At 38.9% G+C, this 25,280-nt stretch overlaps 1 protein-coding gene across 3 annotated transcripts in view; it reads right to left on the bottom strand.

Moving 5' to 3' along the window:
- The window catches only part of CACHD1 (cache domain containing 1), a 162,333-nt gene that overhangs the window by 106,834 nt on the left and 30,219 nt on the right, over window positions 1-25,280 (bottom strand). The window contains exon 1 of one of the 3 annotated variants that reach the window (XM_042463874.1): window positions 13,901-13,919. The exons of the other annotated variants lie outside the window; for them this stretch is intronic. The gene's annotated coding sequence lies outside the window, so the exon portion shown is untranslated. Of the gene's footprint in view, window positions 1-13,900; window positions 13,920-25,280 lie in introns of those variants that run through there. 3 annotated transcript variants of the gene reach the window in all.

Raw genomic sequence — 25,280 nt, 5'->3', positions numbered from 1 at the left:
AGCATCCATAGATTTTGGTATTCATGGTGAATTCTGGAATCAAACCCTAGCAAATACCAAGGGCCCTGTGTAATTTGTTTGATTGCTTTTAATGCTATTAATTAAAATAAAAAATATACATTGTTCATAAGGTTTAAAATAATATCTGTTTGTGTTGTGTGCCTTCAATCATTTTTGACTTATGGCGACCCTAAGGCCATAAGACCCTATCATGGGTTTTTCTTGCCAAGATTTATTCAAATGAATTTGCAATAGCCTTCCCCTGAGGCTGAGAGAGTATACTTGCACTTAATCCTAATATTAAAATCTACCCACAACTCTTAAGACTGACTCCATGGATGTCTATTAAACATTCTGAATTAAGCCCTCTTTTTCTATTTACGATCACACAAAAATCACACAGGAGGGAAAATATTTCACTTCTGTGGCCAAGCATAATACATATGTTATGTACTGTGTTCAATTTATTAAAAATTCAGATCATCAATATTTACAATTACCAAGTAAACAGCATATTCATCTTCTATGTCATAGGGAAATTGTTCAACAGGAGTACCAGCACGCAAAGATCCATTGCCTTAGGTAATCTTGTACCTAACAACTTTAATTTCAAAATCTTCCCACCTTACTGCCTTAGCCGCTAAGCTGTTTGTTTAGTGCAAACGATCTGTGCTGCATAACCAGAGGATTTAGATTGTTCTGGCAGCATAATTAAAAAAAACCTCTCCATTTACCTATAAGGCAAGATCCATTACACTGAAATTATTTACTCTTCCGCAGGAAATTTATATGATAATTTTTTTTAAAAAACATAATTTAAATCACCATTTCAAAATTACATTCACATTGCAGGCATGCGGGGAAAACCGACAAAGAGTAGTTGTTTTTACTACAGAGTAGAAGACCAGTTGTGGGGAACATGGAGAAAGCCAAACCAACAGAACAACTTTCATGTTTCTAACTGAAAAACAAAACATTGTAATGGTACTGTATTTCATGCCAGCTACCACTCAGCAGTTAAAAGTGCGACATTTCAAGCAACTTTTCAGAAAATGACCTTGTGCAACATTAAAGTAATTTTTCAGTCTAGTTTAATCCACTGACCTTTACTGTGCATGCAACATAACCATTCTTGAAGCAAGGGGGCAATTTACATGACTGTGTGTATGAGAGAGAGAGAGAGAGAGAGAGAGAGTGTGTGTGTGTGTGTGTGTGTGTGTGAGACACACCCAGCATCTAAATAAATGAAGATACAAGGACAACCCTGTCAAGTTGAATTCTTAGCACTCCTGAAATCATTATTCAGATAAGACATATCTATAGTCATACACCATACTGTGCAATAATTTTACATTTTGCTCCACTGAGATTATGACTGTCACTTTCCCTTATTCCTTTCCCCCTTGGGGAATTCAGGAATTTAAGAAATTTGAACTCTTAATTCTATGGCCACCCCTAGAGAGGGCAGCAGTAAATCTTTTCAGTTTACAAGTCCCAGTGAGCCTAGAAGGATTAAAAAGGCAAAATACAACTACTCTAAAGAAGCCAACACTATAAAGCATTCTCATTCTATACCCTTATTGAAAGCTCTGATCAGTTACTAAGACTACAAACATCTTCTCCCATGCCACCTCCATTAAGATGAGAAGATAATTTAACATCAGAAGGAAATACACTAAAGGGTCATTTTGATGCAAAAGGCATTACATTTTCTTTTTCTACTCATAAATTGCTGGATTTTTTGGACATCAAAAGAAAGATAGAAATAGTCCCTGAGCTGACTTGACGTTTCTATCCATAGTACAAAGCTGGCCCTTCACCTGAACTTTATTCATGGCTTTGTGAAGACACATTAAAAATAAATGATTGTAGTCATGAACATGAAAAATTAGAATACTAATGATGTCCTATTTGGTTACGAAGGCTGTAAATCTATATGTTCTTGCCTGGGAATAAGATCAGTTTGAAATCAGAGAGACATCTTTGATTATAAGAATGTGTAGGAATACACTGTTAGCTTATGCTTTTAAGCAACTGTTCTCGTTCATTTTAGTGAAAGACATGGACTACAGCTGCTTTTATTAACAATTTTAATTGTTTATCATCTGGTTCTACCTATAAATTGTAAAAAACCATAACCATAAAGACAAGAGATCAATCCAAAAAGTGAAGAGGCAAAACCACATGACTCACACATAAGTCACACTGAAGTTAAGAAGGAAAGTGTGAAAGAAATTACTCAATTTAGGTGCAGCCACCAAGAAGGCACACAATTATGTGCCAACATCTTACTTTGTGGAACATCTTCTACAGATGCTTGCTGCAGCCTGTACAAGTTCAGTCTCCATTATCCATAATTCTGGAATCTGAAAAACTCCAAAACCCAAACTTGTTTCATCGATTACTAAGATAGTGACATCTTTGCTTTCTAATGGTTGAATCTTACAAACTTTGTTTCATTCACAACATTATTAAAAATATTATGTATAAATGTACCTTCAGGCTATGTATATAACATAAATTTTGTGCTTCAGTTCCATCTCTAAGACATCTCATTATTTATGTATATGCAGTTATAGGTATTTGAAAATATGAGGATGTTGTACTGTTTTTAAGTGCTTTTATCTTTTTTAAATAGCATTTTATTATTTTAATGAATGATATGTTTTGATACTGTAGCAGTTTGATTCTAATTTAATGCATACTTCTGTATGCTTTTAATTGTATTTTGTTAAACTGTAAGCTACTTTTGAGTCTTGATTGGGGGGGACAGGATATATATATATATATATATATATATATATATATGTATGTAAAAATCCAAAACACATCTGGTCCAGCCATTACTTAGAACTCTTCTTTTCTCTGAGACTTGGATGTAATTAGTTCTGCTGTTTATTAGTGCTACCTTGAGGCACTGTATACAGTGGTGGTTTTCAACCTTTCTAATGCCACAATCCTTTAATACAGTTCCTCATGTTGTGGTGCCCCCCCCATCATAAAATTATTTGTCTTGGTTCCTAAGACCATCGGAAATATGTATTTTCCGATGGTTTTAGGTGACACATGTGAAATGGTTGTTTGACCCCCCAACGGGTCACGACCCACAGGTTGAGAACCATTGGTATATAATCTGACAGCTTGTTTTCATTGTATGATAGAGCAGCCAAAGTTTTTGAAATGGATGAGTGTAGTAACACGGAGTAATTTCATGTGCTACACCTCGTTTCCACGTGTGGCATTTATAGACTGAAAGAAATAGGACAGAGGACAAAATCTGGCAGCATCTCAATCTGCAAACTGGAATCTTACTACAATGGGTTGATTTTTGTTTTAAATATTTTATTTTATACTGGTCAATGACCAAAATAAATTGTTGTTGTTGTTGTTGTACTACAATGGAGAAGAATGGAAGCAGGATTGATATTCTGCTGTCCTTTTTTCAAGAAGCCATCTTACTGTTATCTGAAATATTTAAACAAAACTCTTCTTGTATCAAATTGAAAGTTTCAAGAAATATGAAAAGGTGCGTAGATCAGAGATTAGAAGGACTACCTTTTTCGACTGACCATGCTGACTAGGGGATTCTGGGAGCTGTAGTCTAAAAATGTAACTATTCCAAGCTCTAGTTACCATTTCCGTGAAACCCAGGAACAAAGAAAGGATTTATGACCAAATTTTTTCTTTTCTTCCTTCCCAAAGTGTTCTAAAAACATGGGAGCAGCAGAGAGAATCAAATTAGTGTTTCCACAACAGATTAAAATAGTGAAAGCTTATTCCACCTAGGGCTATTCGTTAAAGAATCCGAGCTCCTACAGTCTCTCTGTAGTTAGAAATGCTTTCCTTTTCTTTAAAAAGTCAACATAAGAGATAGTGTAATTGTTCTGAGCTACAGTCACACTGGAAGACTTCTAGACCTGAGACCATAAAACACTAAAGTGAAGCCCCAATAGGGAGACTGTATTTCTAGACATAACCTTTTAGAAACCCCTGTTTACCCTCAGCAAAGAAGAGCTGGAAAAGTACCAAAAATGTCATCAAGCTCTTTTTTTTATAAAGCCAAAGAAGGGAGGGGGAAATACTAGAAAATTAGTTCCACATGTTAAAACGATTCAACATTTAGTCTATGTAATTTGACTAGCATTTTACTCGTGACAATGTGCACAGCAAACTAAAGTTAGTGTTATGCAACCTCAAAATATAAAACAGATGGTGGAAACAAACCCCCATGCCCTATGCACTATTATTTTTCTTCATCTTTAAGTCTGGAAGTAAAGGACAAGGGCAATTTATCTTCAGTAAAACAGTAAATAATTCTCCAGCAGGATTCACCACGTTCTAAGGAGAGGTTAAGAAGAGACTGTCACAAGAAAGAAAAGAAAGAGCCACTTCCAATCAGAGCCCCAAAATACAATGTCAAGGGATGCAGAATCCAAACAGTGTGATAACCAAAAGATACATACAGTACTTTCTAGTACTCAATAGTTTTAAAACGCTTGCTTGTACATGATTTAAATGAATTAGGACACATTATAAATTAATAAATGCATCATAATATTTTATTAGACCCTTCTATCAGAAGAATATATTTCATTTAGTTATACATAACCCATATATAAACTAGACACATAATATGAGTGACCTACACATTTTCACTTATACATTTAATGAAGCTAAATAATTCAGGGTGCACCCTCACAAAAAATATTTATTTATTTGGGTGCACAGAATGACTTTGAGGGGAAAAGCTAAGCCCATATGAATTCATATCTGCTCTAAACTGTGATAAGTGGTAAACCAATGCTCTACACTGATTGCCTCTGAATCCAGTTCTTGGAATACAGTGGACCCTTGTTATACACTGGGGTTTGGTTCCAAGATCTCCCGTGTATAACAAAATCCGTGTATGCTCAAGTCCCATTACATATAATGACATAGCAAAATGGTGTCCTTTATAAAAAATGGAAATTAAGATAAATTTATACTTTTTTGGAACATTCTCAAACCGTGTATGCTTAAATCCGTGTATAAAAAATCCGTGTATAAGACGGACCGACTGTACCACCAAAATTATTTTTTAAAGACCTTTTGCTCACCTTTTGGGTTAAAAAAAGTTCACTGAGCAGTTTACAAAGATCAATAATAAGGCAGTCACTACCCTGAGTTTTAACCATCTAACTCAGATGTGGGGTGACCATTTCTGCTCAGGGGCCCAATTTCAGTTTGAGAAAGGTGTCAAGTCCAGGAGAAGGATGGGGATCAGAGTGGAGGAGAGAATGTAAAACCAGCAAGATCAAGCATAATTCTCCTGAATTAAGACATTTTAGGACTAAGACTACAAAGCATAGCTCAATTATACGCATGCCTACTCAGTAGTTATGCCCCAGCATAACAGCTTTCCTGCCTGCAAACCACATCTCAGTTCTGCACAGGGCATTTCTACAGCGCAGACAGTCTGACCCTGGCAGCCAGGCTCTCAGCAGGAGAGATCAGAAAGATCACTATAGAAATAGGCAATTCTGCTGCACCTGTGGGTCAAATTTGAGATTCCAACAGCTGTCAGGGACCACAATGGTCCTGGAAATGCACAAAAATTATAACAAAGAAATAATTCACTCACTTCCGGTTTTGATTGGTATGGCTTCAAAGGGGCATTGGAGAAGGTGGACATGTAAAATTATTTTTTTAAAAAATCCTTGAAAAGACAGGGAAGTTCCACAGAGTAGGTTACAAAAACAGCCTGGGGAGACCATAAGTGAACCAAGTGCACACTCTTCCCATCCTTCTTCTACATCTCTGCATGTGCACCTCACTGTGCAGATTAAAATAAATGCATTTTGGATGGGGGGGGCCAGAACCCCCTTGTTTCACATTTGGGATGGAATATTTCAGCAAGACCTGTGCAACTTCAAACCTCAAAAGGTACATCTACCAAATGTAAAACAGTGTAAACCAGGGATAGGCAACCTTTTTGAGCCAGGGGCCGGGTTGCTGTCCCTCAGACAACTGGGGAGCCGAAGCCAAAAAATAAATAATTAAATAAATTTCTTTTTTTAAAAAAAAATTAAATAAATAAATAAACCAGGCCAAATGTAGGACAAAATTTTCAAATGGAGGACACTTTTTATTTTAAAAAAAAGGACACACAAAAAAATTTGCTGATTTTTAAAAAAATGTTAATATAAATGCATGCTTCTATAGACAATTGCCCCCCTTGCCCGCCGCTTGCCCCCCTTGCCTGCGGCTTGCCCCCCCTTGCCCACCTCCTCCTGCCAAAGTCCCTTTGCCCTCACGCGAGAGGCCACAGGCTCCGGTGGCAGGACCAGGCAGGGGCCAGTCCCAAGGCCTTGCTGGGCCGCATCTGGCCCGCGGGCCGCAGGTTGCCTACCCCTGGTGTAAACCATCTTGTCAAGATAGTTGAGACCAGATGTATTTTGTTTTCACATTAATATTCTTATGAATCTACTGTTTTTATAAATAAAATGTGAATGGCCCAGGAAACAAGTATTGATGTTTTTATACACATTTATTCAAAAATTAGATAGAATAAAATGAAACCTCAAAACATAAGTCACTGACAAACTGAACAGGATAATGCTAACTCTGGACACAAGCCAGACAAAGTTATACACTTTTAAGCTTCACTATAGCTCTACCATATCAACACAACAAATGAATACAGTGCAGGCTGTTTATATACTTATTAAAGAAACCTGTAAAATATTAATTGTGTGGCAGCAAACCATGCTGAATTCCATTTCAGAATTAGCAACTTGTGTGGCAGGCTTGAAGCTTGAAAACATGCTAAATTTCTCTTCAGCAAGGTTTGTGAGGAAGTTGTGTGCATTTGCCACTTCTGACATACGTTTGGGGTAGTGGATATAGAAAGTCAGAATATCAAATACTGGTCTCTGAATTTAAATAAAGATCTTAAAACATATGAAAAATGAAGACACAGATTGATACCACAGGCAATAGTTCTGTAGATACCTGGAAAGCCAACCTGGGATGCTCTGCACTATACACTTTGGGAGTGCCTCTTTCTGCCCACAGTTGAAAAGAACATTCTCAGAGTTGTCTAATGTGCATTAACAAAGTTTATAGAATCAGAGAATGATCGAGTTGGAAGAGACCACAAGGGCCATCCAGTCCAACCCTCTGCCATGCAGGCATACACAATCAAAGCACTCCAGACAGATGACCATCCTGCCTCTGTTTAAAAACCTTCAAAGAAGATGATTCTGCCACTCTCCAAGGCAGCATATTCCACTATCAAACATCTCTTACCACCAAAGGTTCTTCCTAATATTTAGGTGAAATCTCTTTTACTGTACTTTTAATCCATTGCTCTGGGGTCTAGTCTTGGAAGAAGCAGAAAATAAGCTTGCTCCATCCTCAAAATGACATCCCTTTAAATATTTAAACAGGTCTATCAAGTCACCCCTTAACCTTCCTTTCCCCAGGCTAAATGCACCCAGCTCCCCAAGTCTCCTCATAAGGCAGTGGTTCCCAACCTGGGGGTCGGGACCCCTTTGGGGGTCAAATTACAATTTCCCAGGGGTTGCCAGGGGACCCCCTCAGAGCACCACTTCCCAAACAAAGGGCTCCCAAGCTAGGCCCATTAGAGCAGCAGCCACCTCCAGGCCCCTCCTCAGCTGCTTAGAAACTGCCCACAGAGTCCTCTTTCCTGCCTCTCTCAGGAACATAGAGCTCTGCAAAAAGGAAGAGAGACAGCACAGCCAAAGAGTTTCAGTTTCACTTTGAACCACTACCCCTCTGCCCTTCTATGATGGGGCTTTCTGGTCAGCTTTCTCCAGAGAAGCTTTGCTATTGCCAACCTCTGCCCAAGGCTCAAGGCATACCTATCCTTGGGCTTTCTGGACAGGTTTCTTCAGAGGGGCTGGCCATTGCCACCTCTGAGGCTGAGAGAGTGTGGCTTCCTGCCCAAGGCTCAAGCATACCTATCCTGGGCTTTTGGACGGTTTCTTCAGAGGGGGCTGGCCATTGCCAACCTCTGAGGCTGAAGAGTTTGGCTTCATGCCAAGGCTCAAGGCATACCTATCCTTGGGCTTTCTGGACAGGTTTCTTCCGAGGGGGCTGGCCATTGCCACCTCTGAGGCTGAGGAGAGTGTGGTTCATGCCCAAGGCTCAAGGCATACCTATCCTTGGGTTCTGGAAGGGTTTCTTCAGAGAGGGCTGGCCATTGCCCACCTCTGAGGCTGAGAGAGTGTGGTTCAGCCCAAGGCTCAAGGCATACCTATCCTTGGGCTTTCTGGAGGGTTTCTTCAGGAGGGCTGGCCATTGCCAACCTCTGAGGCTGAGAGAGTGTGGTTTCATGCCCAAGGCTCAAGGCATACCTATCCTTGGGCTTTCTGGAAGGGTTTCTTCAGAGAGGGCTGGCCATTGCCAACCTCTGAGGCTGAGAGAGTGTGGCTTCATGCCCAAGGCTCAAGGCATACCTATCCTTGGGCTTTCTGGACAGGTTTCTTCAGAGGGCGCTGGCCATTGCCAACCTCTGAGGCTGAGAGAGTGTGGCTCCTTGCCCAAGGCTCAAGGCATACCTATCCTGGGGCTTTCTGAACAGTTTTCTTCAGAGGGGGATGGCCATTGCCATCCTCTGAGGCTGAGAGAGTGTGGCTTCATGCCCAAGACTCAAAGCATACCTATCCTGGGGCTTTCGGGACAGGTTTCTTCAGAGGAGCTTTGCCTTTGCCATTCTCTGAGGCTTTTTTTGTGATTAATCACTATGCTTTACTTATATTCAATGAAAATACGATTCATAACAGTAGCAAAATTAAAGTTATGAAGTAGGAACGAAAATAATTTTCTGGTGGGGGTCACCACAACAGGAGAAACTGTATTAAAGGGTCACGGCATTAGAAAGGTTGGGAACCACTGTCATAAGGCATGGTTTCCAGACCTTTCACCATTTTGTTTGCCCTGCTCTGGACGTACTCCACCTTGCCTACATCTTTCTTCAGTTGTGGTGCCCAGAACTGGACATCTGTGACACCCTAGACCAGAGGTTGCCAAATAGCAGCCCTCCTGATGCTGGAGTGCAACTCTCTGCATCTGTAGCCTGCATATCCAATGGTGAGAAATAAATTGTTATCATTATCATTTTAATTCATACTTCCCCCAATAGTGGGACTCAAGGAGGCTAATGGAATATTAAACCACAACAGATTAGAAACATATAAAAACATGGGTGGGTGGGTAGGTAGGTAGTAATTAAATGATTTATAGATTTAAAGCCATTAAAATATTTAAAATACAGACTATACAAAACAACTGAACAACACAATTCCTGCACACTTTAGAGTAGGAAAGTTTTCACTTGCCAGCCAAAGGAAATCAAGGAGGGAACCAGGCTAGCCTCCTTGGGGAGGAAGGGATTTCCAAAGTCTAGAAGCAGCCACAAAGAAGGCCCTTTCACTTGTATCCACCAAATGTTCCTGGGAGTGCCATGGGACTGAGAGAAGAGGATCTCCCAAAGATCTTAAAGCTTGGGCAGTCTAGTATAGGAAAATATCGGCCTTCAGATATAAGAAATTCTGGGAATTGTCATCCAACAACATTCAGAATGCCACTTTCTCCACTCCATACTTTGAGAGAACAAGTTGCCCAAAAGTTAAACCAGTTTTAAAAAAAACAAAACAATAAAGTATGTTATACAGAACCTATATATTTGAACAATGAGGGGGAAACAAATTCTATAGGAAAAACTAATTATCCACAAGATATTTGCATTTTCTCACAGAAGCAATATACTGTCATGGCCAATAAGGCACTTTACCTCCATTCATGTAGAAAAAGTCATATACAAATCCTTCATCAAGTGGTCAAAATTCCTGTGGCTTACTAGTGAAAGCCATCTATCAACAGCTCTATTCTAAGAACAAATTATTTACTGGGTCATACTAATTCTGCTATTGCTTGTACTGAAGGATTATACAACAGGTATTTGAGCTACTTTACAACACCGTTTTACTCTCACTCAGCCCTGAAGTATTATTTATGATGATATTTAGAAATATTGGATGCCAAGGTCTTGATTAACTAAAGTACAGTCACCAAATCCAGTCTGATCTGAGAAGCTAAGCAGAGTCAAGCCTGGTTAGTATTTGGAAGGGACCACCAGGGAATAACAGGTGCTGTAAGTTATACTTCAGGGGAAGGAAATGACAAATTGCCTTTGTGTAAGAAAACCTATGAAATTCATGGGGTTGCATAAGTCAACAGACAACTTGAAGGCACTTAGAACATTACCACCACCACCAATATAACAATAATGAAGGGAGCAACCTTAAAAATGTAAAACCATATCCCAAGTGAAGAGGATCACACAAATAAAGAAGGACATTTTACCCACTTAGAAGGGCAAAGCTTTTCACCTAAAGTAGGAACGGGATTTCTGAGTTGTTATCCAGCTGAGTTGCACCATTTTGTCTCCATTCCAGCAGGTATTGATGTTTGTTGTCATATAAAATCTTCACACCTCCCAGTAACTCATGCACCTCCCCATCCTGGGACTCATTTTAACTATGGACCTCATGAGTTAATTCCAAATTTTGGAATTTCAATACTTCTCCCCTATTTCTATGGGTTTTAGATTATGTTTTCTCTGCAAAATAATTACATGCAGTTCAAAGCAAAGAGGTAAAGAAAGAATTCCTAGCCCAGATTAAATGATTCTATAAAACATGCAAGAGTAGTGGGAAGATATTTTTTTAAAAAAATGTCTAAATTAGAAAATGACTGCCTGTGAAGACTTTTTCCAGTAATTATCAATTATATCCAGCCACTTTCTCTCAGTGAGGTACCTTCAATTACATAAGAAGATACTGCTTCTTTACTGCTGCTTTTTGACAAATTGCTACAATTAAACAATTTCTACTACAAATGGAGGGGGAAATTTGCATTACTTGCCACTTTGCCTGGTTTGCTGAATTGAAATAACAAAAAGAGGAAGCTTATGAATCTTGGGAGAAAGCAAAACAGTTTACTCACAATAAACCACTGATGCAATTTACTTCCAAGCATTCTAATTCAACATTTTCTTCGTTATTTAAGATATACCCATGCTGATCACCTTAATTAGAAGAATTCAAACTCTCAACACAACAGAATTTACTTCAGAAATTAGAAAGCTTCAGTGTACAATAGCAGAGCAAGGTTTCCTTATTCATATTTAATTTTTTAGGATGGCTCACTGCACATAAATTATTTATCAGTCAGAAGGTTTTTGAAAATGGAATGCTAAAATGTCAGCCTTCCTCTCAATTTAAGTTTGCATTGTATTTAAAACTATCTGTCAGTCTCTTACTTTTGTCATTTCTGAAGTACGTTCAGCACAACGTAATCTGCCCCTGGGAACATCAAAGCTAATTGCAGGGGAGGAGAAATTTGGAAAAAATACAGGTATAGTTTTTTAAAAAAGAAAAATCAAATTATTAGTAATTTTCCTATCCTATTCTATTCTATATTTTATTAAATTAGTTGAATCACAGCAGAATCCCAATCTGTATTTGCACAACTGAAGAAAAACTGAGCCTTATTAAACTCAGAATTATTCGTTTTGCCTGTCTCCATCAATTTTTATGTCAATTTTGGATTTTCTTCCCACTCCATATTTGGTTCGCTTCCTCATTTATTGTATTTAAAACCATCCTAAACACAGTTATTTGTTGTGCTGTTTTTCCCTAGATTAATGCCTCTTTCTTCCTCTCCTTCAAACTCACTTTCCTTATTTCAGCTAAACTGCAGGCAACAGGTCTGCCTCTCTTTTTAAAGCAACATAAGGGAACAATACTCTTGAAATCTGAGAAAAAGGGCTGCAAGGACAACCTTTGAAGTTTAGGGTTTGGAAAGTCAGTCTGAGGAGTATTCTCTATGTTCCTCGCCATTTCTTTAGTAATGGGTTATAGTAACGGATCCCCAAATTGGGGGGGGGGGGATAGATTTAAAAAAAATACTGACTATAGGTTCTAATCATGCTTCTATGTTTCAGATGCAAAAGAAACAGCAATCCATTTTCAGACACAAAAGAAAGTACAGACCAAAACACCTGCAGAAGGGACCACTTTAACTGCCCTGGCTCAGTGCTAGGGAATCCTGGGAATTAGAGTTTATTGTGGCACCAGAGCTCTCTGGTGAGAAGGCTTAATGTCTCACTAAACTACAGTTCCCAGAATTTTCTAGCACTGAGCCAGGGCCATTAAAGCGGTCTCAAACTGGATGATTTCTGCATAGTGTTTTGGATGTATATGTATCAGATCTTGGTATGAACCCCAAATAAATATCTATGAATGATAAAATTATTATTAGCAGTGTGAAAAGAGGATCTAGAGAGGATTCAGAGCAGAATGGAATTCTGACAAATGAATAAAAAGCAAACAATGAAAGGCATGAGGTGTTCAAACTACAGTAAATATGAATTTAAAAAACCAAACAACATTCCAGGAAGATTCTGAAGACTTTCCCTGCTGTCACTGAAATAGTGGTCTAATCTGCACTGCAGAAATAATGCACTTTGATTCCACTTTAATTGCCATGGCTCAATGTTATGGAAATTCTGGGATTTGTAGTTTTGTAAGACATTCAGCCTTCTTTGTCAGAGACTCTGGTACCCCAACAAACTACAAACGCCAGGATTCCACAGCACTGAGCCATGGCAGTTAAAGCAGCATCAAAACTGCATTATTTCTAGAGTGCAGATTAGACCTGAGATACAAAAGATATGTTGGGGAAAGTTCACCTCCATCAGTTTGCCATTATCCAAGAACCCACAGCAATAACCATACCCTTGCACAGCAGCTACAAACCTCAAGATCTGACTGTGTTGGAAACATGACCACAAACAAGCCCTTACTAGTGACAGACAGCAATTTCCTCCCCAAATACACAAAGCATACCACCTCATCTGCATCAAAGTGGGGAAAAGAGAGAGAGTTGCCTGATATGCAGCAGCACAACCAGCTGAAGCACACCTCAGGAAATGTCTGTTCAGGAAAAGTGCAGAGCTAACAACCTTTAAAAGAAAGTAGAAACTGTGAAATAGGAAATAAGAATTGTGGGAAACAACCTGCTTGGATTTTTGCCTGAGATGTCCACAGTCTGGCTACAGTAATTTACCAAATGGCAAAATGCTTCTTCTTATCACATTATTTTATTATTTACGATATTTATACCCCGCCCTTCAGCCCTAAAGGTTCTCAGAGCAGCTTACAATTATTATTATTATTATTATTATTATTATTATTATTATTATTATTTAGAAGATTCCCTGCTCTCAGGCTTACAATCTAAAAAGACACAACACAAAAGGAGAAGGGAATGGTGGTCGGGAAGGGGATCAGGTCCAGCAGTTCTTCTCTCCTTCTGAGGGCTGGACCAAGGCAGGTGGACTGGCTCGGCTTCTTAATCTAGGCCAGGCCTGATGGAGCTGGGCCTGCATCTCTCCCTCCATGGCCTCATGGCACCAGATGGACTGGAGGGAGGGCTCTGCTTTTTAGAAGGCACTTTGAAGGCCGATGTCTAAGTAGCAGTAGAACCAGCAGTTTCTTCTTCTTCCTCCTGGTCCCAGATAGTCACTGTGGTGCTCCCATTCTCTTTGCTGGAATGTTTTGCAGCACAGCCCTGTGAGGTCCTGGTTTTATAGCCCTAGCAGACAAAGCAGTTGTGAGTGATGGCAAACACAGTGTCTAGGATTGTTTTCTATCCAATGTAGCGGGAGCTGATGGATGTTCTAATATAAAAATGTGTGGAGGTGCCAGATTGAAGAAGGCTGAGACAGACACTCAGGCTCAAGACTCTTTCTAAAAAGCAAGTGCTTGTAATATCTACTTGTCTGAGAAATTGAAAGTAAGATTTCCAAAGCCACACATAAATTTATTTGTACCGCTGTTTCAGACTTCTCCAGTTTGGTCATCAGGCTCACCAGATCAGTTTTCAGCTTTCAGGTACACCCAGTACATTCAACTTATAGAGAAAGCAGCATCTCCTCTCACCTTCCAGTTTAGTAAGAAGGACTTGTTTTGATTAAGGTACTATAGCTTCAAGTCAGGATCTACAATTAACAACACCTTCAACTGCAGAGTGTTACAATATTCTTGGCAACCAAATTCTATCTGCTCAATGAACAAACATTAAAAACAAGCATGTCTCATCTTGTAAAATCAATAATGCATAACGTAAGTACTTTTCCAGTTTTTCAAGAGCGGTGTTTGGTAGATAATTAATCAAATCTCTTGAAGAAACAAACAACAGAGTGCTCCTAATGTAAGTGGGAATAACTGGGCATCATCAGTAAGTCAGCATTCCTGCAGGTCCTCAAGAATATCCAAATACTATCTTTACATTAATCAGCTTTTAAGACTGTCAAATAGTCCCCCACTCTCAAAACAGGGGATGGAGTGAAGAGCTTTTTACCTTCAAGTTGTTTGGGTTTACAACTTTCATAACCCATTATTCAATATCCATGTCAGATGGGACTTTGGGGGACAAAAACCTAAAACTTTTAGAAAACCTAAGGTTTTCCATCCTTGCCACAGATACAAATTATCCTATACTCAAACCATACAATACTATACAGTTTATACTATACACCATTCTCTATGTGGCACCTCACGTCTACATTTACAGGTAGAGTCTCCTTAAATGCTTGGGACCAGAAGTGTTTTGGGTTTCATAGTGGGTTGTTTTTGTTTTGCATTTTGGAATATTTGCATATACATAATGAGATATCTTGTTCATAGGACCCAAGTCTAAACATGAAATTCATTTATGTTTTATACACACCTTATAGCCTAAAGGTACATTTATATACAAGATTTTTAATCATTTTGTTCTTGAAACAAAGTTTGTGTACATTGAACCATCAGAAAGCAAAGTTGTCACTGTCTCAGCTACCCATGTGGACAATTTTAGATTTTGGAATATTTCATATTTTTGAATTCCAGATAAGGGAAACTCAGTCTGGGTTAGACCTTTTATCAGACTGTGCTGTCACTTGTTATTGCACACAATATGGTTTATTAACACCACAATATCAGTTGACTATTTAGTTCTTCAACTAAATAGTTCTTCAACAACTATTTGCAAGTTGTTTTTCTGTATAACAGCTATTCACTTCCAGGGCTAGGATACACAATTATCTTTATGTCTAGCATTTGAAGCTGGAGGAATTTACGACAGCAGGCAGCTAACCTTAGCCAGAAAGGGCACAATGGTAAAGTCTGAAAAGGTTCTTCCCTTGCATATGGAAAATGATCAACAAAATCAAATAGGACTGGAAACGAAGGGCACATCTACATGGACCAAATGAACTGATGTCCTACTGCATTCACCGTGCCCTTTCTTCCTGACACAGGCCAAAGCCGCAACTGAATTGTTAATGTGAGGCCAATTCCACATTGAATCCAACTCATCCTTCCCTTAAACTAGATTTAAAAGATTTACCTTTTGCTCCAGGTTTTCCAGGAAAATCCAGAACACTCCATGGCAATGGGGGGCAGCTGTTTACTGCCTGACACCACCACTGCCATTGCAGGTCACTCACTCTGAGCTCACAATTATGTGCCCAAACATGTGATCAATGCTGGGCACCTTGTTTTCAACCTCAGAGAACATATGTGTAGACAGCTGCCTGGTGTTGTTCTGGAGTACTGAGGTGTGTGTGTGAGGAGGGGGGGGGCATTTAGGGCAGCTCTAGGACCAGAATTCTCTAGGAGCAGCTCTGAATATTCTGGATAGTATAGACTTGCCCTAAGTTGCAATGACACAAAGGGCAATGGAGTTTTGTCGACTGTAGCTTTGTTAGCTAAAATTATGGAGTTGTTACAACTGCATCCATTTGCCAACACAATGGACACCACTGGTGGCATGGATCCTCAATTTGACCCCTTGCAGCTTTCTAAATAATTTTATAGGAACAACAATAATTGGAGGGCATGGCAGAATGCAGCTGTTTTCCATACTTTTTGGAGAGTAGGGCTGGAAGAAGATGGGAGGGCCTATCATGCAGACAAACTAAGCAGTGGGACAGTAATGTCAATGCTTTCAGGGTTGCAGCCTCCCCAGAACCACACCATCCCCATCCACCACCACCCCTTTTCTATTACCAGGGAGTACAAACATTATCTATCACCCTTGATTTTAATTGTGTATAAGCATTTTGTGGATTTTAACAATGTTTTATATTGTAAGCCACTTACAATTTCCCTGTTTGGTGGAAATGCAGCATAGAAATAACCATAATAAATAAGTCAACAAGCAATGAAATCATGAAAGGTTGCCATGATGTTAGTAACATGACATAAGATCTTAGCAAGCTATCATTGCGGGGTGAGAAGAATGGTACTCATGATATGCTCAGAGAAAAACAAAAAGACACACAGATGAGAAAGATGATAGTTACTATAGCAAGAATTTAAACAACACTTCAACCATGTTAAATTTCTAATTCCAAAATAAATACTTTCCAAATGTGTACAAGGTTGACATTTTTTAAATCACCAAATGTCTTGATGTCTTCCAAATTTATCATTTTCATACTCTGGTTTCTCTTCACATCATATCTTTTGGCCTTTTAATAAATTTATCATCTCAGAACAGTTGAAAGGTAGAATGCATTTGCTACTCACAAGTTTACATTTGAAAATACAGTAAATTATAAATTAGAGAGCTCAATAAGAAATTGCTGTAAGCCCTCCCACCCAAGCTGTTACTCCACAACAAACTCTTTGTAATAGCTATTCTTTTAAATGATCTGGCAAGGCAAAGCATTTCATTTTATCAAGGCAGGAATACACAGGAGGTTCATATTAAGACACATTTCCCCAAATTTCAACTATCAGAGCAGGGAGGAAATGCCTGGGAGCAAGGAGGGCAGTCAGAAGGAAGAGCTCATGCTGCTTTCTCTGTCACACATCTCTCTCTCTTTCTCTCATATGTATGTTCCTTCATGCTCCCTGTCGACTTATAGCAATCCCATGACTTTCATAGGGTTTTCTTAGGAAAATAATATACAGAGGTGGTTTTACCAATTTTGTCCTCTAAATATAGCCTACAGCACCTGGTGTTCATTAGTAACCTCCCATCCAAGAACTAACCAAGCTGACCCTGCTTAGCTTTGTTTTTTTAGAGTATTTCGATTTTCTTTCCCCCCTCTCTCTCTCACACATATATCATCATCATCATCATCATCATCATCATCATCATCACAGGAAGGCTTTCTTTAAATACAGAGACAATTTCTCAAAGAATTCTAGTAGCAATTGGGGCAGGAGTGGTCTGTGGCCACTCTTTTTGTCCGGTTTGCTTGAAGCCACAGTTCTCATTCACATTTGAAACTACTGTAGTGTGAGGAATATAGCAATACAGGTATACAGTTTGTATAAATCTAGCAAAGGTAGCTCCTAGTCTTGCACTAAACATAGATGTAAAATTTCTGGTATTTTCTAGAAACCTTCCCCCCCCACACACAGTTTTTTTGGAAGTGGAACCAGAAATTTTTCAGAAACTGAAAAATGCAATATTAGCTCCCTTTACAGATTAAAAGGAAACCTAAATACCCTGAAGTCACCAGGTCCCATCTGATCTTGGAACTTAAGCAGAGTCAGCCCTGTTTAGTACTTGGATGGGAGGCCACTAGAGAATACTGAGTGCCATAAGTTATAGTCAGCAAAAGGCAATGGCAAAGCAAATCTGAGTGCTCCTTATGTACAAATGTCAAATGAAATTCATGGAGTTGCTATAAGCCAACATGTGACTTGCAAGTATGTATGCAAACACACAGAATTGAAAAGTCACTCTGCTACTATTAGAAAATAAAATCCATTATGCAGAACTTGGTCAGACATTAAATTCTCATATCTGAAATATTAACAGTGCAACTTATGATGAACATTATTATGAAATGAATTTCCTTTTTTAATTTTTATTTTACTTTTTTACAAATGTAGCTAAAAGGTCACGTTTCCCCAAGTTTCAACCATCAGTGCAAGGAAGAACTGCCTGGGAGCATGACTTGAACTCTAAGAGGCGTTACAAACCGCTGCTTTGCGTCGGTCTCCCAGTGCTGCTGTTTGCTCCGTGAGGGAGCCGCCGCAGCCAAACCGCGCGGCTCCCTTACGGAGCAAAAAAGCTCCAAAATGGAGCTTCTTCTGGCGGCACGCTAATGACGACGCAAGGCGCCAATGGCGCACTCATGATGTCATTAGCGCCACGTGACGTGCGGACGCACAGCGTCCGTTACGTCAAGATGGCGGCAGCCGTGTGGAATGGCCGCCGCCATTTGTTACGGACAGAGTCCGTAACAGGAGTAGGGGCGTCTGGAAGAGACGCCCCTTTTTTAAACTGGGACGTCCTGAGGACGTCCCAAGTGGCGGTTTGTAACCCACCTAAGAAACCTCTGGTTTTGTTAGTCTATATGAGAATGAGTCAAGAAACCCCCAATGGCAACAATAGAAAGCATATATATTAGTAAAACAAACAAAACTATTTTGTTTCTACTACCTTTCTATATTGTAAAGTACCTAGATATAATACACACACAAAACAAATGGGGGAAAGGGAACCAGCACCAAGAATTGTAATAACCTGATACTTCTGGGCCTTCAGATCCAAGCACTATTAACAGCCAAAAGCATTTTATTAGAAGAGAAAGTAAAATAACATTCCACCAACATTCCAAACCTGCTCTACATAAAGTTAGAATTAATAGAAACCACATGATCATTTCTTAATTCCTGGTTTATTGTTGTGGAAATACAACACACCCAAGTAATGCTTGCATGTACATATATTACATTTGCAGTTTTTTTCACAAAGGAGAAAGATAGAAATTGTGAATGTTTGTGAGGAAATTAGGTCTCATTTCTAAGTAAACTGTCTGATTTGATCAATTAAATCCTAGCTTTAAAATGCAGGATATACAAGATCTCTATACTACCTGCATATACTGCTACTGCCTCACATCTCCCTTAATATTAGCAAACCAGGAAAGTATTTGTGAAACACGACCTACTATAAATGGCTTCCAAACCTGTATCTAGCATGTCTGAAAGTCATTAACAAGTATCACCAGTTTGTCATGCAAGGAAGTTAAGGTAAACTTCAGATTCCTATTTTGTTTCGTTCTCAAAAGCAAATCATCAGTTAAAGGGCTGCACGCCATTACAATGAGCATGCACATATTATTGGTTTATGAAAATCTAGACTGGGTTGTACAAATATGGTATTCAAATATTAAGTTCAGTATCAAAAGTCTATACATAAGTTCTTCTAAAATTTCATGGATGTTTACCTCAAATATATTGTAATGACTTTTTTCATATATTATAATTATGCAAATATCATTGTGTGACTCAATGATAACCTTACTACTGAGTGTGTTAAAACTGTAAGTACGTAATCTCTTTGTGCATAGTGTGGTTTTCAATAATGAGATTATCTAATAAAAGCAAAACATCTAGAAAAAACACCACCAAGGAATTAGGAACATTCTACATGTGTTATGAGTTATGAAGTGGTGACCTGTGCAGTAAATTATGGGAGAAGAGTGTTTGGCTAGCAAATTCTTCAGTTATCCACAGATGTCCAATACACAGATGCAGTGCCCAATCAAAATTCCAAAAGTTTAAGTAACTTTTTACATAAGAACTATTTAAACAGTACTGTATTTGATCAACACAGCCATCATCTGTGGCGTATGCTACCACAAAATGTCTTCAGGGTGTTTCTTTTTAATTTCTGCCTGTTCAAAGCCCAAAGGCCATTATTCACACTGTAAAGGGGAACTGGATGGAGCCATATCTCATACAGCAAGCTGTTCTTTCATGTAGACAAAGAATGAGGGGCACAGTGCTTTCTCTTCAAAGAGTGCAAAATTGGAACACAGCATCTAGAATCCCTTTTAAAGTCTGGGATGAATTTGCATGACAGAAATTAATAATTACAAGGATTCAGTTTTTAAAGATAATTATTATACTAGTACTACTGTATGAAGAATTATGTATGAAGAATATGAATAATACAATAATTTTCACATGGTTCATTTTGCATTGATTTTTCACATTTGCCAGCATTCTGAATGCTTCAGCATGATTTAGCTACTGAGTGAAATGGCAACCCTACTCCCAAATAAGAGAGGTGTATTTTCCTCCCCCCCCCCTTCCTCCTTCTCTTTGTTTTTCACTTGGGGGGGGGGGAGTTGAGAATATGGCCTACATCCTGCATCTGTTTCGAGAAAACATTAATTATATTATTTTTATTTTGTTTTAGTACTAAAAAGAGAAATAAGTCTTATAAAATCAATATGGATTCCAATCAGAGGCTTACCATCAACATTCCATTAAGAACAAGAAATCTTATAACTATATGTTTGTTTTCACAGCCTCCAAAGTATTCTTAAAAACATCAAGGCGGATCAATGTCACAAACATTACAGTGGGCCCTTGTTATCCACTGGGGTTTGGTTCCAGGATCCCCTGTGGATAACAAAATCCATGGATGCTCAAGTCCCATTAAATATAGTGGGAAAGGAAAATGGTGTCTTAATATAACATGGAAAATCAAGAGTTGCTATTTGGAATTTATAATTTTTTTAATATTGTCAAGCTGTTGATGCTTGAATCTGTAGATAAAAAAATCTGTGGATAAGGAGGGGTGACTGTACTTATATATTGAAAGAAAAAAAGATAAATTCTTCACTAATTGTTAAGCAGCACTAATTGCAAATGACTGCCAATCAAAAGCCAAGAAAAAGGTCAGACTCATCTGAATATTGAAATTTTCCATTAATTTCTGCATCACTGCGATCTTCTGCATGTTTATTTGGAAGTAAAGAGCCCACTGAGATAAATAAAAACACTTCTAAATTACATATTGAACCATTATGACCTTTAAATCAGGGGTGGAAATCGTATAACCCTCCTTATGCTGCAATTCCTACCAACATTAGCCTATCTCCTATCTCTGCTTTAAATACTGGAGTCTTCCTAAGGCCTCAAACAGACAGGCCAAATGGGCCACCACTGGGCTGCATTGGTGGCATGGCATTTACACAACCACGCCCCGAACACAGCTGCATCGAGCCTGTCCCAACCCAGAAGAGCCGAGCCAAAAAGGAGCAGAAAAAAATCTGCCCCTTTTAAGTAGCCCAGTTCCAGTTATATCAAATAGCCAAATCAAGGTTTGCTCTTTCGAACTTTAAAAATACATATTTTCAAGCTGTGGATGGTTGAATCCATGGATGTAGAATCCAAAGATACGGGGGACTGACTATATATTACTGAATACTAAAATTAGGATGATATAAGCAATCATATTTCCCATCACAAAGGTGGGAATAACCATGACAGTGACCCCCTTTTAAACACATATACACCCACAGAGAGGGGGGAAAAGAGAGAGAGAGAGAGTTGTTGTCCTTGGGGAAGGTAGGATTTCATTTCAAGAGTGGCATTCACAGCCACCCTAAAAACAATCTTGTGTGTCAGGCCTTTTCAAAGTGACAAGGATTTAGCTATAAATGCAGTGTAATTCAGATTCTAAAGTCTGTATAGGTTTTAAAATATATTTTATATTTTAATGCATAATTGTTTTAACTTTGAATATTTTTTAAAAATTTTTAATACACACTGTTTTTAAATGGTATTGTTTTTAACTTGCTCTTTATTGCCTGGAATCCCTATACTGGGAGAAAGGCATGATATAAGTAAATAAAATCATCATCATCACCATCTCCTCCTCTTCTTCTATGAGCAGGTATGAAAGCTGGACAGTGAAGAAAGCTGATAGGAAGAAAATCATAGTTGTGGTGCTGGAGAAGAATTCTGTGGATACTGTAGACTTCTAATAAGTTGGTGGGTCTTCTAGAGTAAATCAAGCTGATACTCTCCCTAGAAGCCAAGTTGTCTAAACTGAGACTTTTGTACACTGGACATATCATGAGAAGACATGGCATACTAGAAAATACAATAATATTTGGTAAGGTAGTACTGTACCTTATTTGGTAAGGCAGTAGGAAAAAAGAAAGACCACACTCTAGATCAGTGGTACCCAAACTTTTACTGACTACTGCCCCCTTTTGTCTTGGGCGACGACCCTATTACACACATCACCTTAAATATTTCTTGACATTAGGTCTACTGTTCTACCTCAAATTCAAAATATCCAATCTTTTTCACCTTGCACCTGATCACCCTGGGAACAGCAACCAAGAAGCCTCTTGCCCATGCTGCTCCTCCAGCAAAGGCCAGTGTGGGCAGGAGTCCTCTCTGTCGCTCCTCAGTCAGCTGCTCAGTTGTTGATCACAAATCAGATGAATGCAAAGGGTGTAGCTTCTCCACAATGAGAAAGGACTCTCAATCCTTCTTTGTTGGGGTGGAGAGGGGTGCAGCCAGTGTGTGTCTAGGGGGTTTACAGAGGCTACAAGCCCTGGATTGGAGACTAGCTCATATGGGGAAAGGGAAAGATTTTAACTACAGGAGCTGCTCCAAAGTGAAGGACTCTTTCCAAGAATTAATACTAGACACTCCTTCCTTTCCTTTACCAGACACGTGTCTTCCCTACACAGCTTCAGGTGTTCCCCACTACCAAATACAGTAGCATTGCTTCTTCTGTTACCACTTCTCTCAGCCTGTTGGATGAAAGCAAACAGGAGCAGCAGAGTAGCTCGAACTTGCTAGCCAAGTCCCAGCAAAGCTCACAAATTTAAAAGCTCCTTTTTGCTGCCACTTTCCCCCCACTGTCACATGCTTTAACTCTGTGCTCCAGTCAATCAGTCTGTCTCCAAATGATGCTGTTCTGACCCAGAGAAGCAATATCCTGCACCCAAACCTTGCAAAAGTTTCGCAACCACCACTGCCACCACCAATGAAAAATGAAGCTAAGAGAAGGAGCTTAGACAGGCAGGCAAAGAGCAGGAGGCACCACCATACAAAATGGTCAGTGATGCTGAATTGTGGTTTTAAGGGACCATGAAAAAGGTTTCATGCAACCCTCCTCCCCATCATAGTATTAAAGGCTGCTGGTTCCCCTTGTCTTTCCTGCACACCAGTATTTTGACTGATTGGAGCGTATTGCTTTGTCCATTGTATATAATTCCAAGGGGGAAATTGTTAAGAAGGTTATTGGAAATGAATATCTATTTGGATGGGTTATCAGTGGAATACTTACTGGAAGATCAGAATCCACATATTACCAGGTTAATGGCCAATTTTCTGGTGGAGGCAACAAGATTATGGTTTAAATTTTAATAATGATCCTGAAGTTTTATTGTAAATGCATGTTGTTTTTCTATGCCTAATAAAAGTTGACTGACTGACTGACTAACTGACTGAATGCCCCCCCCGCCATATCCCTTTCCCTCACCACCTCCCTACTGTCCCCTTTTCCCCTCACCCCCTCCCAGATCTTCCCGCTACCCTCTGAGGGGGCATACCGCCCACTGTGAGAATTACTGCTCTAGATGGATAGACTCAAACAGGGAAAATACAGCCATGAGTCTGTAGCACTTGAGGAGGGCTGCTGAGGATAGAATGACTTGGAGGTCTCTCATTCATTGGGTTGCCTAGGGTTGAAGTTCACGCAAAGGCAGCTAACAACAAAAATATTTCATAAAGAAAATTCTTGCAAAGGGGAGAAAATTAACTATCCCTTTGCATTTAGTATTTGAGATAAATCTTTGAAAGACACGACCGTCTATCCTCAATAGCAGGTATGATTCCCACACACAAGGAAGGATGAATTTGATTGACAGATCACAAATTGGGATCTTATGAGCAATGCCACAATCTGAGATATATAAAATGCTTTCTTTGAAAACCCTGGGGAAACATTCTTCCGCACGTTCTTGTCCTTTGCAACTGATGACATGCATTCTTTCCTCTTAAAATAATGAGTTCCATAAGACTTGCTGGCTGTTATGCAAACAGTTCCAGTTTCAAGAAAAAGTTAGTCATTCTACCATCAGACTTTTTGCTGTGCCTTAGCAGATTCTGTTACAAGTAAATAAATGTAGTGAAATGGTAGGACAGAGATGCTTAATATATTCTGCATTTTCAGAACCTGGGAGTTCAACTACAGCCGTTAGAACAGTTGACAGAAGTTACAGGGCAAACATTCTTACTAAATTATACATGAGAATGTTGCCAAACAGCTTGCAATAGCAAACCTAGTATTTTAATTTAAGCCTTTACAAATTCATTCTAAGCATAATAAAGTTTTATTTTTCTACCTGAATCCAACACATGAACTCATTATTTCCCTTACCTGTCATTTATCTTTGGATACTTTAAAAACAATGCTCATAAATATAAAATAAAAACGTTCTCCTGAGATAACAGGTTGCTGTTAAACAGATAAAACTAGAACTCGAATCTAGAACTCCCATGGGCAACCAGCTCTTGCTTCTTACGTTTGACAAGTCAAAGCTTACCCCTATGGATACCTCTTCTGAACGTACAAAGAAAGCACATTGGATTGTTTGTGACAGGTGTTTTATTAAGCTAAAGGAATTTTGCTTCACCTCAGTGCCCACCTATTAATTTTACCTTCTCAGCTTGAAATTATATACCTGTATTCTCTTATTCCTTCATAGGAATATTCCTTCCTCCATTCAACATCACATTAGCTAACTTGTGTGACATGATAATTCTATATAACATAATATTCAATTCTTGTGTGACACGATATTCACATAATCAACATCATGATTACATGATATTGTGTGACATGATATTTTTACTTGTGTGACATGATATTCAAGACCAGGAAGAAATAAAAAGGCATTGAATGCAACACACAGAGGAGTTATATAAAAGAAATTACAAAATGAAGGACACATGGAATGAAGAGCCATATGAAGATGAACCCAAAATTCTAAAAAGTGAAGTGGAAGCTGCAATAAGAGAAATTGCAAAAAACAAAAACAAGTCAACAGGAACAGATGATATTCCAGTTGAACTGCTGCAATCCACATTGACATAGTCTAGCACTAACCAACATATGTCAGCAGATGGAAAACAAAATGATGGCCAACCGATTAGAAACAATCAATATACAACCCCATCCACAATAAAGGAGACACAAAAGACTGAAGCAACTATAGAACCATAGCACTAATGTCCCACACAAAATTATGCTCAAAATTCTGTGACACAGACTCCAACCATACATGGAGAGAGAAGTCCCAGAGGTCCAAGCGGGCTTCAGGAAAGGAAGAGAAACCAGGGACAACATTGCAAATATATGATGGTTAATGGAGCACACTAAGG

The sequence above is a fragment of the Sceloporus undulatus genome, chromosome 4, assembly GCF_019175285.1.
Source record: "Sceloporus undulatus isolate JIND9_A2432 ecotype Alabama chromosome 4, SceUnd_v1.1, whole genome shotgun sequence".
Classification (NCBI taxonomy): domain Eukaryota; kingdom Metazoa; phylum Chordata; class Lepidosauria; order Squamata; family Phrynosomatidae; genus Sceloporus; species Sceloporus undulatus.
The sequence above is the reverse complement of the archived record's forward strand: the minus strand, read 5'-3'. Positions and strand labels throughout refer to the sequence as shown.